At 37.0% G+C, this 19,917-nt stretch overlaps 1 long non-coding RNA gene across 2 annotated transcripts in view; it reads left to right on the top strand.

Moving 5' to 3' along the window:
- The window catches only part of LOC121104270, a 255,092-nt gene extending 235,525 nt beyond the window's left edge, over positions 1–19,567 (top strand). For both annotated transcript variants that reach the window (XR_005836554.1, XR_005836553.1), the window contains exon 5: positions 19,450–19,567. This is a non-coding gene — a long non-coding RNA (uncharacterized LOC121104270). The remainder of the gene's footprint in view (positions 1–19,449) is intronic.
- The last annotated feature ends 350 nt before the right edge of the window (positions 19,568–19,917 follow it).

Genomic DNA, 19,917 nt, shown 5'->3' with positions numbered 1-19,917 from the left:
GTAAAGGTGGAGTATAGAAAGAATAAAGCAATATCCTTTACTGTCAAAATATAGTGTGGCCAATGTACACACTATCCAAACACAAATAGTTAACATTTTGATCATTGTCTTCCCAGGCTTTGTGTGTGTTCATATGTATTTGCGATTTTGTGTTTCCAATGCTCTAATAAAACCGTTTAAATTTATTTTATTATATTTTAATTCCAGTGTAGTTAACATACAGTATTATCCATTTAATTTTTTGAAATCTTGGTTCTCCATGAGATACCAAATATCTTTTTATGTTAACATTATATATATAGCCATCCAAAACTTTTAAATGTTGATACTTCCTGAGATTCTGTTTTGACTCCTCTTTTCTTTCTGTAATCTCCCCAGTCTTTTTTAATTCTCCCATCAGAACAGCAAACACCTACTTTCGAAGTTACAAATCTATACCTTATGTTTCAGACTTACATATACAAATATTAACCACTTAGATGTCCATTAATTAGTGGATTAATTTATTGATAAAGAGTTAATTAATTTGTGGAGATCGTAGTATGTGTTGGGTGGTGTTCTGAGTACCAAGAGTGGAATTTAAAGGAAGATGGTGAGAACTGAAGCAGAAGTCGGAAAGGCACGAAAACTCTACATTTTGAAGGTTCTTAAGTGTAAACGTAGGCCTTTGGGCATTTATTTCCAGTCTATATTCTGTACCTCTATTAAATAGTCTCATAACATTCTGCTTCTAGTGCTCATCAGAGTTGTAGTTAATGAGCTATTGAAGTAATTATTTTGTTTAGCATCTGTATTAGTTTTCCTTTGCAGCTGTGACAAATTACTACATGCTTAGTGGCTTTTAAAATAACTGAGGATTATTATTTTATAGTTCTGTAGGCCAGAAATCTGGCATGAGTCTCACTGAGTAAGATCAAGGTGTTGGCAGGGTGCATTCCTCCTGTAAATTCTAGGGGAGAATACATTTTCTAGCCTCTTCCAGTTCTAGAGCCGCCTGCTTTCCTTAGCGCATGCCTTCTTTCCTCAGTCTTCAAAACCACATTGGGCAAGTCCTTCTCACACTGCCATCTCTCTGGTTATCTTTTCCACATTTAAGGAGGCTTTATGCTGGGTCCACGAGGATGATTTGGGATAATCTTATTTTAAGGTCAGCTGATTAGCAACCTTAATTCAATCTTCTACCCTAATTGTCTTTCATCATGTGACTAACACATTTACAGATTTGAGAGAGCAGGATGTGGGCATCGTTGAGGGCCATTATTTCGCTCACCACAGTGTTTATCTCCATCCCCCAACTTATAAATTTCATGTAACAAACTCTGTATCCACTCTTCTCTTCTTTTTTAATTGCAAAAGCTTGGTTTTACTCTGTGTGGCAATTGCTCAGCTAATAAATTTCAATATCCTTGACCTCCACAGTAGTACAGAAGCATATTGTCGCACTGTTCTGGCAAGTCTACTGAGTAATTCTTGCAGAGATTTTACTATCCTGATAAGAAGTATCACCCCTTTATCCTTGTAGCCCTGTCTTAGAGTCTAAAGAATCGTCATCTTTTGGCCAAGAATGATAGGAATGAATACACCAAGACTTCTGCATTAAGGACAAGAAGTAAAAACATGGAAAGAGCCTTGGTCACCGATGACATTGTTTGGCTGATCTGTTGTATCAGTCCAAGGCTTGTGTCTCCTGGACTACTTGTACTTGAGAAGAAATATGCATTACATGCTTACATTACTATAGTAGGCTTTTTAATTACTTACAGCCATATGAAATCTTGCCTCATAGCCTCCATGAGAGCAGGCACATTTTGTACCTTGTTTACCCCTGTATCTCCAAAGCCCAGGGCAGAGCAAAACATCTGTTAGGAATCCTAGTTAATAAATAAATTAACCGAGGTTAAATTTCTCTTGAGATTTTGACTATTGATCTGTATTTAAAGAGTAATTAGACATTAACTAGGTTAAGAAGGAAGGGTGAGAGCTCATCAAAAACAAAGAGTATTTGTCAATGTCATAAGGTGGGTGTGACCTTGTACTTAGGGAAGTAATAGAAAGTAGTGACTATAACATAATGGGGAAGAAATATAGGGGGCTAGTAGATCACATAAGACCACCATAGGCCATGTTAAGAATTTCTGTTTTTTTTAATTCTAAGCATATTGATACGAGACAGATTTTAGGTGAGATTCTCATATTTGTATTTTTGTAATATTTTATTTCTAGTGTAGCTAACATACAGTGCTATATATTTTCAGATGTACAATATAGTGATCTAACATTTCCATACTTTACTCAGTGCTCAACAAGGCAGGTGCAGTTCCATTCCCCTTCGCCAATTTCACCCAGCCCCCATCCACCTTTCCTCTGGTAACCATCCGTTTGTTCTCTATAGTTAAGGGTCTGATTTTTTATTTGTCTCTCTCTCAAAACAAAACTTGTTTTGTTTCTTAAATTCCACATACAAGTGAAATCTTACGGTATTTGTCTTTCTCTGACTGGCTTATTTCACTTAGCATTATACTCTGTAGATCCATCTGTGTTGTTCCAAAGGGCAAGGTATCCTTCTTTTTTATGGCTGAATAATATTCCATTTTGTGTGTGTGTGTGTGTGTGTGTGTGTGTGTGTGTGTGTGTTCTTTATTCATCTATCAATGGGCATTTGGACTTCTTCCATAATTTGGCTATTGTAGATAATGCTGCTATAAACATAGAGTTGCATATATCTTTCCAAATTAGTGTTTTTGTATTCTTGTATACTGGTAAATACCCAGTAGTGTGGTTAGTGGATCATAGGGTAGTTCTATTTTTAATTTTTTGAGGAACCTCCATACTGTCTTCCACAGTGGCTGCACCAGTTTGCATTCTCATCAACAGTGTCAGAGGGTTCCTTTTTCTCCACATCCTTGCCAATGCTTGTTGTTTCTTGTATTTTTGATTTTAGCCATTCTGACAGATGTGAGGTGATATGTCATTATAGTTTTGATTTGTATTTACCTGATGGTGAGTGATGTTGAGCATCTTTTCATGTCTTCTTTGGAGAGATGTCTGTTCATGTCTCTGAGCATTTTTAATTGGATTGCTTTTTAATGTTGAGTTGTATAAGTTCTTTGTATATTTTGGATAATAACACTTTATCAGTGATGTGATTTGCAAATATTTTTCCCATTCAGTACTTGTTTTTTAGTTGTGTTGGTTGTTTCCTTCGCTGTGCAGAAGCTTTTTATTTTGAGGTAATCCCAGTACTTTATTTTTGCTTTTGTTTCCCTTGCCTCAGGAGATCTATCTAGAAGGATGTTGTTATGGCCAATGTCAGAGAAATTACTGCCTGTGGTCTTGTCTAGGATTTTTATGGTTTCAGGTCTCACATTTAGGTCCTTAATCCATTTAGGGTTTATTTTTGTGTATGGTGTAAGAAATGATTTAATTTTTCTTGTCCATGTCCAGTTTTCCCAATACCATTGGTTGAAGAGACTGTCTTTTTCTTAGTGCATATTCTTGCCTCTTTTGTTGATGATTAATTGACCGTGTAATTATGGGTTTATTTATGGGCTTTGTATTGTGTTCTGTTGATTTTGTTTTTGTGCCACCATAGCATTTTGATTACTACAACTTTGTAATATAACTTGAAATCTGGAGTTGTGCTATCTCCAGTTTTGTTTTTCTTTTTCGAGATTGCTTTGGCTATCAGGGTCTTCTACAGTTCCATACAAATTTTAGGATTCTTTGTTCTAGTTCTGTGAAAAATGCTGTTGCTATTTTGATAGGGATTGGATTGAAACTTTAGATTGCTTTGGGTGATATAGACATTTTAACAGTATTTGTTCTTTTTTTTTTTTTTTTACAATATTTTTTATTCCAATCCATGAGCGTGGAATGTCTTTCTATTTCCTTGTGTTGTGTGTTGTCTTCAATTTCTTTCATCAAAGTTTTATAGTTTTCAGAGTACAGGTCTTTCACTTTTTTGGTTAAGTTTACCTAGGTATTTTATTATTTTTGGTGCAATTATAAATGGGATTATTTTCTTAATTTCTCTTTCTGCTGCTTCATTATTAGCAGATAGAAATGCAACAAATATGTGCACATTGATTTTGTATCCTGTGACTTTATTGAATTCATTTATCAGTCCTAGTATTTATTTTGGTGGAGTCTATAGGGTTTTCTGTATATAGTATCATGTCATCTGCAAAGAGTGAAAGTTTTACTCTTTCCTTACCAATTTGGATGCCTTTTATTTCTTTTTCTCATCCAATTGCTTAGGGTAGGACTTCCATACTGTGTTGAATCAAAGTAGTGAGAGCAGACATCTTGTCTTGTTCCTGATCTTAGGGGAAAAGCTCTGATTTTCTGCACTGAGTATGATGTTAGGTGTGGGTTTTTCATATAAGGCCTCTATTATGTTGAGGTGTATTCCTTCTAAACCTATTTTGTTGTGGATGTTTATCATGAATATATGTTGTATTTTGTCAAATGTTTTTTCTGCATCTTTTGAAGCCCTATAGTTCTTATCCTTTCTCTTATTGATGTGATATACCATGTTGATTGCTTTGTGAATATTGGACTACTCTTGAATCCAGGAATAAGTCTCACTTGATTGTGGTGAGACTGTTTTTTTAATGTATTATTGGATTTGGTTAGCTAATATCTCTTGAGGATTTTGTATCTATATTCATCAGAGATATTGGTTTGCAGTTCTTTTTTTATCTGGTTTTGGTATCAGGGTAGTACTGGCCTCATAGAATGAATTTGGAAGTTTTCCTTCCTCTTCTGTTTTTTTTTTTTTTGGAAAAAAATTTGAAAAGAATAGGTATTAACTTTTCTTTAAATATTTGGTAGAATTCACTTGTGAAGTCATCTGGCCTGGACTTTGTTTTTTGGGAGTGTTTTGATTATTGATGCAATTCCATTGCTGGTAATCAGTCTGTTCAAATTTTCAATTTCTTCCTGATACTTTTGGAAGGTTCTATGTTTCTAGGAATTTCTCCAGTTCTTCTAGGTTGTTCTGTTTATTGACATCATATTTGTATTTTTGAAGGTTCTTTTAGGCTGCTATGTGAAGAAAGGCAGGTGAATGCTTTGAGAAAGATCAAGAGGGTATGGAAATTGTCTAGGTGAGAGATGATGAAAACCCGATGTGATCTGGTGACCTGGAAATGGAGAGAAGTGCATGGATTGGAGAGACATTAGGAAGTTAGGTTGGTAGGAATTAGCCCTTGACTGGATATGAGGATAGGAGATGGAAGGGTGTGGATTAATTCAGGCTCTGATAGTGTATGTGGAAGGATTACAAGTTGTTCCTGCAACAGCAACATCCTGGCATTGCTATGTTGAAGATCTTAGAATTTTTTATTGCGTGTTTGCCATGTACCATGTTAGTAAGCACAGGACCAGGGCATAAATCTACATTAGAATACTTCAGAGCCTAGGATGAATTACAAGTGGGGATGAGTGGCTGGAGATAATGCAGAACTTGATTTAGAGCCAGGGCTGCGAAATGCTTTATAATCTACCTTAAGGAATTTTTTTGTTTTTGTTTTTTTCTTGACACATACTTATCAAGGGCACTGTTCTGGAGCTATGGACATGACAATAAATACCCTGATCTTCATGAGCCCAGAACCTAGTACAGAGCTTTCTCATTTGATACCTGAGTGCGTCACAGGTAAGCTGAGCTAGAGACCCCTCGGCAATCAGGGCAGCCAGGCAAGCTCCTCCCCTCACATCAGTGCAGCATGCATAGGCATGATTTTCTCTGTGTGCTGTATAATATTTCAGGGTTCACTAGGCTTGGAGACAAGTTAGACAAAATAAGGACAGTAAGAATGAAATGATAGTAACAATATAATACAGTGCAGTAAGAGAATATTAATATTTAAGAAAATCTTCTGGGAGATGGTTTGGGTGACACTTTAAAAGCAAGCATTCTCCAGGAAGCTGGAAGAACGGGTACCTATCCCTCTGGAAGCTTCAAGCCTGAAAATTCCGTTAGACTTCCAACTATAAAATACCTCACTTGTTTCAACAGTAACTGCCTACTTTTTCAGGTGAAATGACATGAAGCATCTTCCATCATATTTCATCAGCTGATGAATTTTGAAAATGTACTAGCTACAGAATGGATGGCAATGTAATAATATGTCTCTACTCTTTCCCCCTCTGGGTGAGAAATGGGCATGGGGGGCTTCTCGTTAAGTTGAACTTAGGTGTTTCCTCAAGTGATATCATACTCTTTCATGATTTACTTCCTTCAGCTTCTGAAAGTTTAAGTTATAGCTGAGAAGCTTCCAGTGCTTTCTCATGAAAGAATCATCCTTTGATATCTCCTAAAACTGTTGGCCTGTTATAATCGTTATTTCTCTCCACAGATTTGCTGTACATATCAAATAACATTGTGTTTTTAATGTTTTTGGTACAGAAGCACTTCATTACATCTGGATGATTCTGTTGTGTTGCCACTCTTTCTTTTTTTGCTCAGGGAAGCATTTGGAAGGTCACAAAATGACCATTGGTTAAATCCACTTTCAGCATGATCATCCTGTGAAACGTTCAGTAGGTTCCACAGGGTTTTAGATTGTAATTTGAAGTTTAATTCAAACAGATAAGGGAAACTCTTGGAGTGATTGCAACAGTTGAACTTGAAATTGGGCCTAGAAACTCCTTTGGTTTACTGCATTTCTAAGTGAAAATAAACATGAAGCTATTTACAGCATAATTCATGGCATGTCATTAATATATCACATTATGATGGGAGTGACATCCAGATAAGTTGAGCTGTTTGCAAACCCCTCTTCTGCAGTGTCAGCAGTTGGAAACAATGGCAAACCTTATTACTACCTTTTCCAGTGCCACAGATATATTATTAATCCTCTGAGACTTTAATAATGAGGATTCAGCTTGGGCCTCAAAGCCCAGGTCTGAGCTCTTCCTGTCCTTCCTCAGGGTGCTTAAATCACAAATGGAGCTTTTCTAGACTTTTAGCATTTAGTGCAAAAAACCCTTCTTCCATTTCACAAATGTACGATGTAGGCTTTTATACACAATCACTACGATAGAGCTTCTAACCACATCAGTCCACTGTTATAATCAAGCTTTTTGTGATAAGAGTATTTTAAACCATCTTGACAAATGCTTATAATTATAATAGTTATCATATGGAGCACTCAGTATCCTCAAAGGGATTTAAGTATACGATAGAATCTTTCTTTTTAAAAGAGTTTATCAGCCAGCAGATTTCCATTCTTATGTACGGAAAGTGCATTTTAGATACATAAAACCACAATAAATGAGCTCTTAACTATGTCAACCGTTGTAGTAATCAAGCCCCTTTCTTTCCAGAGTATTTAAACTATCTCATTAAGTATACTTTTAGAGGATATAATGACATTCCTCCACATAATCAAGGAGAATGTCTTGCATTTATACCCTTTCTTATTAGACTCCAGACTTTTAGAAGTTTGGTCACTAGGATAATTAGGCCGCTAGTGCTTCTCAACCCCCTTTACCTACCTGTCAATTCTAATGGCTAGAGAAAGATAATTTGCCAAATTGAGAAAGTTGCTGTGAGGCTGGAGGGAAGTGTAGGACAAAGTAAGCAAATTTACAACCTGTCACCCTTAAAGGCTCTGAGGAGTAATTTATGAGCTCTTGAAGCCAGTGTTGGTTGCATGGCCCAGAGACATGGGCATTTCTTATATAAGTCCTAACACATTCATCTTGATTTAAAAATATGGGAAACTTTGACCAGAATATTCTACTAAGGCTCTCAGGCAGTTTTAGAGTAAGACAAGGCATGCAGTGTGCAGACGCCGGTCAGCTCCTGGTCTGGGCATATTTCGAGGGAAGTTCCAGATGTGGGTACAGCTGGTCTCCCACATGAATTTCAGAGGTTGGGGGTCCAAGACTGTTTTTCATATCTTCTGAATCTTTCAGTGACATTTGCTACAGCGGACAATAAATGTGAGATGGGATGCAAAAGAATGAGATATGTGTGTTTTGTGGACTCTGACTCGTTATTTTATTGCTTTGTTTTGATTTTTTAAGTCAACATTTTACTTCAGCCTCTACTATGGATTACGTTCATACTTACAGATCCATAGTAGGGGATGGGATAAATTACTGATTTAAAAAGTCAAAATAAAGCCATGAAGTAATGATTATATACACACATACATTGTATGTATATATCTGTATATTGTATGTTTACATATATTACACATATGTATAAGTTTATCCATATGTATATATACATACACACGTTACTGAAGGAATGGTTATCCAGTTTTAAATAATAAAAAAAACTAGTTTTAAATTGCTTGTTCATCTTAATTTTCAAAAAAAAAGGATTATAAATAGAGAAAGATGAGTTTAAGTATTTTTTATAGTCCTCTTTTCATCCTGAGTCTCTCACACTCAAAAATCAATGTGAAACTACTAAGCTCATGATGTTGTGGCTCTGGTAGAATTTAAGTTCTGTGAAGACAGCTGCCCCCTCAGATTGACTCCGTTACCTTCTTTGTGTGTGCCTTTCAGGGAGTGTGCTTATTTACTGCAAATAGCATTGGCACCACCATAAATCCATAGGACTGTTTTGCTTTTCACAATCTTGGAAAATGGCAAAATCAAAGCCAAATGAATTGGGTGGTACTGAGATGCTGATGGTGTTTGTAAAGGGTACAGACATATTTTCTTGTTCTGCGTAATGTGTGGACAGTTATCTGGTGTCAGGGCCTCTGGAAGACTGATGTCTCTTCATTGAGAGCAGTTTTACTCCCAGGGGAACGATCAGATTGAGAAAATCAAAAGCTTCATGTAAGTGAAAGCAGCTTCTTTCGAATTTGAAGGGTGTGATGTCCTTGAGGACTTGGTTAGCTTTTATTCTCCTCCTTTAGTATATGGAATAGTCCATGTGGCTTTATTTTTACATAAACCCATTAAAAAATTCCAGTGTATGCTTTAATATCTTTTTGTTGTTATTATGAGTCTCTGGGTGGAACACATTGTAGTCTTTTTCATTTGATTACTCTGGGCACCTCAGCAGATAACTTTCTTAAAACTTAGAAGAAGCCTGCTTTTTATGGTATCTAAAGGGGTAGATACTGGGGAGATGAGTCTTCAAATCCTCACCACATCTCAATTTGACATCACTGACTAGTCTTTACCACTCTCTGCATTGCCACCCCTTATAAGCACAGTCCACTCTCCGTGGACACATTTTCTCAGTATCCCTTTCATTTGTTTCTTGGCCCCAAGACTCTGCTATGCCTGTGTACTTTCATTAGGTTCATTTCATAGAATTAAATTTCTCCTTGTACTACTCACACTCCCAGCTGTCAGGGCTTCCCTGGAACTGAGGGCCAAGTGTCCTGTGACCATGCTGTTTGGAGGGAAATAGACAAAATGATGTGGAGAAATTGTGCGCCTCTGTGCTATTTGGCGTCAGAAGTCCGCTGTGATTGGAACTGAAAAGTGTGTCAGCATTCGCCCTCATTCTGCTGCTCTGCGTAATGCTTCTGACAAGCAATGCTTCATCACAGACGCAGATTTGAGAAGGACTTGTGCAGTCCACTGTACGTCCATAAATCAAAGAACAGGGCTGCCCAGGTCCTCCTACTTCGGAATAAATGGAATTGAAAATGAAATGCCTAGTAATGAACACTTAGCTGGAAAGGTTAGCAACTGGGACAGGGAGTGGGAGATGAGAGGAGGAGGGCCGGGTGATTTATTAAATTGACAAAATCCCTAATTTTGCAATTTAACACCGTTTCCCTTTGTTCTGCTCTCAGTAGAGATGGAGAACAGCTGGTTAGTACCACCTGTGTAAGAATCCATCACATTCTTGAATCCCATTAATAAATTTCCCCACAATTTTTTCAGCCTTAGAAAAAGACCAATTTCTTCCATCTTTCCAAAGTGGTAAATCAAGCCACCAGTTCAGGAATTCAAAATGTTTTCTGAGAGTTGTTTCTTAGGCTAGAGCCCAGAACAGAAACTTTCTCAGCTAAATGGGGGGGGTGGTGGTGGATTTCACCATCTGGATTTAAGTGGGAGAGACAAAGACAGGAATTCCAGCTGTGTTGTTAGGCCTTGTGAGAAGCTAAGGAAACACAATCTGTTGGGCCTCAGTAGAAGAACAGGAATCCTAGTCTACTCAGGCTTTTTCTGGGGGTGGTTACTGAAAGGCCGTTAAGATCCAGAGCCACTCTGGGTGGATTACAGTGTTGCCTTCTAGCAGCTGAGTTTGGGGATCCTTTACGTCTCTGTGTTATTAATACGATACAGCTATTAACATGACTTGGCTACCCTCATCTATTTCTGCTTCAGTGACTCACTGAACAGCCGGGGTTTTTTGGTACTAGTAAAATTTCGAAAGTGAGTGCGATTGACTAATAAAATTTTGTAGACCATTGGTCATATTATATGTTACCTATCCTTTAATCAGATGTTCCTCCTGGCTCCAGTTATTAATGGGAATCACATGGCACTGATCATCTCCATCAATCACTGGGGCTTCCTAGGGCTCCCTTAGCAGAGAGGGACTGATAGCTAGTTAGTCAGGAACTTTGTTAAGCCAATCTAGTCGAGTTGGCATTGAAGGTTCAGAGTAGGGAGAGAACAACTTTTCTGGGTTGCCTTTCCATCTAAACATATCCTTATGCTTACAAATGCTTTTCCCTGTGTCAGTGGTCAAATCACAACTAAACAAATATCACATGCTAGGAATTGGGATCCTCAGTTACTCATCTCTTACTACATGAATTCCACTTAGCATTAGAGGTTGTTTTTTTTGTTTTGTTTTGTTTTGTTTTTTTCCGCCCCACTTTAAGTTTCTCCATTTCTTACATGGCAGTTGATCTATTTCAGTTTTTTTCTGTCTTCTGGGTTAAATTTCAGAAATTTGCGTTTTCCTAAAAAAATCCATTTCACTTGAATTTTAAGTTCTTTTGGGTAGAGTTTTGCAAAGTTTTCTCTCATGCTCATTAATTTTCCCACTCATCTTGTATTTATCAATTCCTTTAATTTTTAATGTTACTCTATCTTCATTTCTGTTTTCCTAAAGTTGATTTTGCTACTTTTTAAGTTACTGAATAGAACTAAACCATGCTTTAAAAAAAAGTAAAAAAAAAGTAAAAACAATTTAATTGTGGCAAAATATACATATGAAACTTATAATCTTAATCATATTTAAGTATATAGTTTATATGTTTGAATTATTGAGCAACCAATTTCCAGAACTCTTTTTATCATACAAAACTGAAACTATATCACCCATTAAACAACTCTCCATTCTCACCTCCCTCCAGCCCATGGCAACCACCATTTTATAGTCTGACTCTACAAATTTAACTGTTCTAGATACTTCATATAAAGTGGAATCATACGATATTTGTCTTTTTGTGAATGGCTTATTTTACTAATTATTACATCCTCAAAGTTCATTCGTGTGGTAGCATGTGCCAGAATTTCTTCACTTTCCAAGGATGAATAATATTCTTTTGTATGTTTATGCCACATTTTGTTTATTCATCTTTTGAGAGACATTTGAGTTGCTTCTACCTTTTGTCTAATGTGAAAAATGTTGCAGCAAATATGGTTGTACCAAAACCTCTTTGAGACTCTGCTTTTAATATTTTCAGTTAGATACCCAGAAGGGGAATTGCTGAATCATACGGCAATTCCATTTTTAGTTTTTTGGGGAGTCACAGCACTTTTTCCTATAGTGACCACACCACTTTATATTTCTACAGCCAGTGCATAAGGGTTCCAGTTTCTCCAGTAACAAATTCATAATTATTACATTGATTTTACTTAAAAAAAATATGTATGTGCCTTCTTTCTAATATACCAGAAGGATAGTGCTGAAGAGCTAGTGCCATTTAATTTGGGCCTTGAAGGACAGCTGAGATTTCACCAGGAGGGGGTGGGTGGGTGGAGGACCTCAGCCCTTCTGCCAGTGCAGCCGACCTGCACTGTCTTTCTCCTACTGGCTTTGGATCATGGGCCACTTTCTGATGTGACTGCCATGATGGTTATGCTTCATATGAGTCTTGTTTAAGCCTGGCATCAGACTATAACAAATTGTCCTCTTTGGATTCAGTGAATCTTCCAACTTTGAAAAAAATCTGACTAAAATTATATTTCTCTCTCTAGAAAAATGCACATATATATTCAGTATTTACTGCAAATGTGGAGGTTTTAATGTCTCCTGAATATCCCATCGATGCCCCCTCCGAACTCCTTGAGTTATGAGCACCTGCTCCAAGATCTGACTCAGTTCTTTCATTTCGATGTGCATAAATGAAAGAAGCTATTTAAGCTTCCTTATTTCTCCTGCCTTCATCACACTGCTCTGTGTCACTTCTTATCTTTACACTCATCTTGATCTTTCCCATTCGCTGCCTGTTCTCCTCTTCACTGGTCATTGTTTACAAATTGTAGAATGCCCCCTTTAATTTATTCTTAAGTTGCTAGCATATGGTGTTCATTCTCTCTATTATGTAATAATCCTCAAGACATCTCCAGAAGTAGGTAGGGGATCTCGTATCATCAATTAATTCCAGTAGAGTAGGCACAACTGCCTCATAGTGATTGTCAATAAACTTTTAGCTATAAAATAGGCAGCCTCGAATACTATTAGGTCTTTTTGTTTTATCTTAAAAATGTCTTCCCTTTTTCCCTTGCTCCAGGCCCTCAGGGTGCTTTCTGGTTTTTGAAGATGTCACATTGGAATAGAATTGAGATTTTAACATCTGGGACATGACATCCTGAATAAAACAGGCCCACTTTTTGTGACCTAGTTCTGAATAAACTATACTGTCATTGTGGTGTTTAATTCATTAAAAAGAACATATTTTTCTAAAAAAAAAAGTAGTACTTACATTAAAAAAATGAGGAGCAATAGTTGTAAACAGTAACGTCCATGAATTTTCAGCATATTTTTTTTAATAAGAGAAAGCACCTTTAAAGTATCTCCAGTGTATAGGTATATTTGATTGTGAGTTGACAGGTCAAAATAAAAAATTAAAAGAAAAAAAAACAACAGTGAAGAGAGACTTTCTAAAGCAGTGTGATGTAGGACATGTTTAAAATGCATTTGTATTCCAGTTTTTACTCAGTCTTATTGTGACCCTTAAAATCTACATTTGTTTCTAATTTACTGTATTATCATCTGTCAAAATGCATTTTGTCAGCACCTTTTCAATGAAGGTTTAAACTCACTCACTTTAAAGGAGAAGATAAGTGCAAAGTACTGTGTGTTTAAGATTAATTTTCTGTTAACTTTTCAAAATGTTGCTTAAAGATCTTTTGATGTTTGGGAAGCCTCAGGAGAATTTTTTGTGAGATTTTACAATCTTTTACATAGAACATAAAGTTGTGTTTTGTGATGAGAAATAAAAACTTGAAAGATTCAGATGATTCTAAAACTTAGGAATTTTAATAAGATCTTACATTGGGCCAAGTATATTTTCTCATTTTATTTATTATTTTCATTACTCTTTCTTCTTGATGGTTAATTATTCAGCAGACAGATGAGGATAAGCTTATGCTTTGGTACCAGGCAAACATAGATTCTCAGTGTCTTAATACCTAAAGCTTATTTCTTCTCTTGTAAAGACATCTGTAGGTCAAGTAAGTCTCCACAACACTGTCTTTTAGGTGGTGCCTCAACAGTGTAGTCTCCTTTGACCTGTGGCTCAGCCATCTCAACTTTTGATCACTAGGCTTCCTATGAATGAGAAGGGAACTCAAGCCTGCTCTTTATGCTTGGCCAACCCCTTCTCACAGCACATGGAGCAGAGCAAGTCATGTGGCCCTGCCTGAATTCAGGAAGAAGATGAAATGTGGGGAGCACATGGAATATTTGGTTTGCAATATTATCTCTGCTGCAAAAGTGAATTCCAAATTTGAGTTTTAAAACTAGAAGGGACTTGGGAAAATAGCTTCCTTATTTTATCAGTAATGAAGCTGAAGTTACAATGGTTAAACCACTAGCTCACATTGCTACTTGTCTTTTTTTTTTAAGATTTTATTTATTTATTTATTTGTCAGAGAGAGAACACGAATGGGGGAGTGACAGGCAGAAGGAGAAGCAGGCTCCCCACTGAGCCAGGAGACTGCTGTAACAATTTCTACACATAATGGCTTAAAATCATACAAATTTATTATTTTACATTTCTAGAGGTAAGAAGTTTTGAAACAGTTTCTGTGGACCAAAGTCGAGATGGTGGCAGGGCTTCTTCCCTTCTGGAGGCTTGAGGGGAGAATCCATTTCCTTATCTTTTCTAGCTTCTGGAGATAGCCAGCATTTCTAGGCTAGTGGCCCCATCCTTCATATTCAAAGTCAGCAGGGTAACAGCTTTTAGTACCTCTCTCTAACTCTTAGCATCCTGTCTCCCTCTTAAAAGGACCTTTATGATTACATTGGGTTGCCTGGATAATCCATCTCAGTGTCCTTAAGTCAATCACATCTGCAAAGTTCTTTTTGCTAGGGAAGGTAACAGAATCACAGTTTCTAAGGATTAAGGTATAGATATCTTTGAGATACCATTTTTCAACCTATCACACTGCAGTATTTCTCTTGATATGCATATTTCAACAACAGATTTTAGGTTATTCTAGTATTTTTGGGGGAGGATACATTTTTATTTTTAGACATTGAAACTCTAAAGAATATTACAAAAATAATAACAAATCCATAGTTTTAGTAAGAAGAGATGGATTTGGCACACACCCCTTCACCATAAAACAGAAAGGGACTCTGATTTGTGTCTCAAAATGGAAAAAAGAAAAAGAAAAAAGGCAGACAGACAGACAGATAGATCAAGGCCTTACCCTAACAACATACAAAGATTTTGCTTGAAAAAAAAAAAGTGGCAATGTAAATTCAAATTGCCTTAGGGTTAAATGTGACACTGTGCAGGATAAAGTAATTTATCCTCATTCTGTCTTTTAACAACATGAGATGGAATTCTCCTCCAGCCACATCTATGAAAAATGAATTGTTTAACTTTACAAATGGTGTGCCATCTGAGCAGGAGAAAAAGAGAACTTCTAGTGGCAATGCAGTGGTGTGGCCCATCCATTCTCTAAGAGATTTAAGAGAAGAGAAGTGGGTGTCCTGAGAGTTTCATTGAGAAATGGAGACAATGGATGGCCTCTCATGAAAAATGTCAGTGTACATCTGGTGGACCTTTATTTTTAATCCTACATGGTACTATCTTGCCTCCCAGCTTTATGGACCCATTTAATGCATGCCCAAACTTTTTTTGATTCCATGTTCCATTGCTTGACTGTCTACTCTCCACAGTGACTACCACTTGTGCTTAGCCAGCCTCACCTCTCACCTGGACCTCTGACTAACTGGGTTCTTCCTGCCCTTCGCTTCCTCTGGTCTAATCTTCACACATCAGCCAACACTTGCCTTAAGACATAAATTGGAGTACATCACTCTGCTCAGAACCCTAATGGCTTTCTGCCACTCTTAGGAAAAAACCCCAAAACTCTAAACAGAGCCTTTTGTGCTGACTGGCCGTCCTCTCCAGCTGCCTGCCCTTCCCTAATCACTGCACAGTGGTCACATGGGTCTACTTCAGGATCCTCCATTGGGCCAAATGCCTCCCTACCTTAGAAACTTCAAACATCATGTTCTCCCTGCCTGGAACATTCTTCAGCTCACTAAAACGAGGCAATGCCTTTCATTCTCAAAAAAGTTAGGTCCCCCAGTCAAACTCTTCACAGAACCCTAAACTTTTCTTTCGACCCTCTCATCAGTTTGTGATTATACAAGATACATGTAGTGGTGAGGAGAATGGTCTCTGCTCTGCCACCTTCCAGCTATAACTTGAGCATGTCACTTAATCTCTGTGTAGAACTAATGCCTATACTCATAGGGCTTTGTGAGGATTAAGCAACTTTATATAAGTTTTGAGAGGTAGAATTTTAAGCTTACTTTGCATATTACAAGGATAATTAAGAATGATCACTTCTGCCTAGAAAAAGGGGATATTTTGATTAGATGATCAAAACTTGTCAGCCTTGGAGATGCTAAAAGACCGAGGTTGCTTATGTCTTTCAACCTGAGATTAGAGTTATTCAAGAGCCTGGGTTTGGGCATTGTCACAGCTGGTGTCAAATCTCTACTTTGCTTAGAGAGACCGTATGTCTGTGGCGAAGCATGCATCCTCTAGCCTATGACTGCCTGGTCCAGAATCTGGAATTTCTGCTGCTTCCTGGCTGTGTGAACTGGGGATAGTTGCTTAGCCCTCTGAGCCTCAGTTCCTCTCTAAATAAAATGAAAGTAAGGGTTGTGAAGATTGTTGTGAAGATTAACGAGAGGATTCATGTAAATTACTTGGCACAGAGTAGATAAGCCATAAATATTAGTAATTGTTACAAATTGATGAAGATTTATCTTGACTAAGATTGTTACCTTGACTAAGATTTCTCAACTCTGAGTCTTAGTTTTCTCATCTAAATTAGGAATCTATTCTATCAATAGATATTTATCTGGCTCCAGGCACTGGACTGCAAAGTACCTGTGGCTACAACAGAGAATAAAACTCAGGGAGTTAATAACATCTACCTGCAGAATTTGTGTAAAAATTTAATGAGATAATGTATTATTGAAGTACTCATTATACTTTCTGGCGTACTTTATTCACTAAACAAATGTTACTTTCCTTTCTTCTTAGTTGGTAAAGGGTCTTATTTCTCTTTCTAAAAGTCCAAATGTAATCACTTTCACTAATTTAATGGGATGGTTAATGTAATAAATCGCTTGTTTTCTTTTTACTTTAAGAGGTATGTGTTGATGAGATATGATTTATTAGACCAGCTACACACATGCTAAATTATCTTGAATTAGATCTGTATAACAGAAAAGGAGAAAATAACAGAAATGTCTTGTTCTTATCAAGTATCAAAACTGTGTGTGTACTTATTTTCTAATATTGGGTTCCATTGAGAACCTTTAAGGCCCAGGGAGAGCTTCTGTCATTTCAGTTGTTACAGATCATACGGCAGCTCAATAGAGATTGAAAGACAATCGTGAATTGAAAGAGCATCATGGAGAAAACATTTAAATGAAGAACCTCGTAAATAATAAAAAGGAGATCTCTTTTGGCCCATTAATCCCTAATCCCTGCTGCCAGCCTTCATCCCCTGTCCTTTAAGAGGGACTTGCAGTCACCCCAGTATTTATAGCAGGACTGTCCACAATAGCCAAAATATGGGAAGAGCCCAGATGTCTATTAACAGATGAAAGGATAAAGAAGATGTGGTGTGGTGTGTGTGTGTGTGTGTGTGTGTGTGTGTGTGTGTACAATGGAGTATTACCAGCCATCAAAAAGAATGAAATCTTACCATTTGCAATGATGTGGATGAAGCTAGAGTGTATTATGCTAAGTGAAACAAGTCAGTCAGAGAAAGACAAATATCATATGGTATCACTCATGTGGAATTTAAGAAACAAAGCAGATAAACATAGGGGTAGGGAAGGAAAAATAAAATAAGATGAAAACAGAGGGAGACAAACCATAAGAGACTCTTAACTATAGGAAACAAACTGAAGTTGCTGGATGGGAGAAGGGGGGGCGCTGGGATACCTGGGTGATGGGCATTAAGGAGGGCACTTGATTTAGTGAGCACTGGGTGTTATATGCAACTGATGAATCACTGAATTCTACCGCTGAAACTAAAAATATACTATATGTTAACTAAACTGAATTTAAAGAAAAACTTTAAAAAAAAAAGGGACTTGGAGGGTTAATCCAAGAAGGAGTGAACTGATCATGGGACCTAAATTACATATGACTGACTTTGAACTGCAGTAGGAACTCAGCATATCAAAGACAGATGCAAGGACCAGTGAGTAGAAAAATAGATCCTCAGAGAGATTAAATCTAAGTAGGGAGATAGAATACTTTTGAGCAGATGTGTACCAGTATGGAAGTACCCAATGTTTATGACCAGTGTCTGTTTGGATAGGTTTAGTCTCATGCAGTATTGATTGTTAAAAATCTTGGATAGTTACTTATAACTTATTTATTCCTTGGGGAAGAGTCCTGCAGAGTGCTATCAAATTGAATAAGGGAGTTGGGGGGAGAGAAGCAGGACTGAGGTATGAAATGGGGTTTAGAACGAACATATTAGAATCAGGGAAACCAGAATTGGTAAAATTAAGCTGGGAGCAAATCAGAGAAAGAAACCTTACACTTTGAATATCGTGTATTATTTGAAACTTGCCTTGGGGGTCACATTTGGGGAGGGGGTGAAATAGGTGGGTTGGTTTAAAGTATAGGTGGCAAAAAACTAATACTATAGCTACATCTAATTTATATTTAATTGTAAGTGTTTCCATGTTTTTGGACTGTGGGGAATTATTTCTTAGGTCATTTTTACCATTTAAAAAATATTTCAAACTGATCCTATTATCTTCAAATGAAAACAATTCTGTAATTTGCTTTGATACTTTGGGAAAGGTTGCATTACAAATGCAGAGGTTTCTTCTATCTTGGGCAATGATTAGACTAAATTCCCTAAATTGTATGAACTTCCTGATCTTTTGCTGAATTCCTAGAATACTTTTAGCTCACACCAGTGTCTTTCCTTTTGAACTTATGGATTTCTAATATTTTGACACCTCCCGGGTAAGATAAATGTATTTTTTGTGGGGTAACATAATGATGATAGGTTCAAACTTCAACCATCTTTAAAGTTTCTGGACATCGCTTTTGCAAACTAATGCTAGTATTATAAAATACACTTAATAGCAAAAAAATTTAAGTTGAAATATCTGGAGCAATTATAGTTATTCAGTAAGCACTGCTGAATGACTTTCTTCTGAGAGATTGCGGCATTTATAAAAAAATGAAAAAAGATCAATAGAAGAAAGACAAGAACTAAAAAGAAAGAAGCAGACTTTACTACTGCAAGTAATTTATAAAACATAAAAAATATCCAATTCTAATGCCTGATACTTATTAAAATTAATATAGTAATATACTTTTAACTGGCACATCCCTTTTACAAACTGGAATCACTACAGTTAAAGAAGTTCCAAATGTGTATCAAAAATAGTACGAATGGCATATATAACCACTCTTAGATTTACATGGCAGGTTGTCTAAACTCTTCCAAGGTGGCGTGCCTCTAACTGTGTTCTCTTAGTATTACTTTGGTCTCATTTACATTTCAGAGAACTGCTACTAATAATGTTTGATAATTATGTAGAATTGATGAGAAAAATGTTCAGGTGGTCACTCAGGCCAGAGGTATAAAACCTTTACTTCCCTATGTCACTGTGGCCTTCTCTTTATCAGACCTGTCTGTTTATTTTGCCTTTCGTCTCTTAATCGCGGTCCGTACCACTGTTGAAGTATGCGTTTTACTTTAAATACAGATGACCTCGAATTATGAGAACACTACAAAATGACCTCTCTTCTCTGACATCCCCAGCTCAGAATGTGAACTCCTAAGACACGGAGTCTGCGCTACTGGCCCCATGTCACGTGATGCCTCAGAGGCTCCAGTGAGACAGCTGAGCTAGCTGCTAGCCATGGTTTCGGTGGCTGCGTGTGCCGTTGCACTAAGAGCAAGTATGTGTCTTTTATACTGCTCCTCACTTTTATATTTTCTTCAATTTTTAAAGTAAAATTCTTCCAATTTGTGTCTTCGAAAAGGAGATATGAATCTCAGGATGTCAAATCACCACAAAAGTGAAGAAAAACCTTACTTCAGACATGAAGGCTGGAATAAAAGTGAATGAACTCACTTTAAGCTGTCTCATTTGGGTCTGAGTATAATTTTTTAGAACAGGGGGAAATATTTGAAGGGAGAAGAAAACGCTAAGTCAGTTCAATTGATGGTGGCATGAAAATGCATTGGCTGAGCGATGAGGTGGAAACATAGGTGATTTTGTGGATG

This window comes from Ursus maritimus, unplaced genomic scaffold (assembly GCF_017311325.1).
Source record: "Ursus maritimus isolate PB19 unplaced genomic scaffold, ASM1731132v1 scaffold_20, whole genome shotgun sequence".
NCBI lineage: Eukaryota > Metazoa > Chordata > Mammalia > Carnivora > Ursidae > Ursus > Ursus maritimus.
This window is presented reverse-complemented; position numbering and strand designations above follow the sequence as displayed.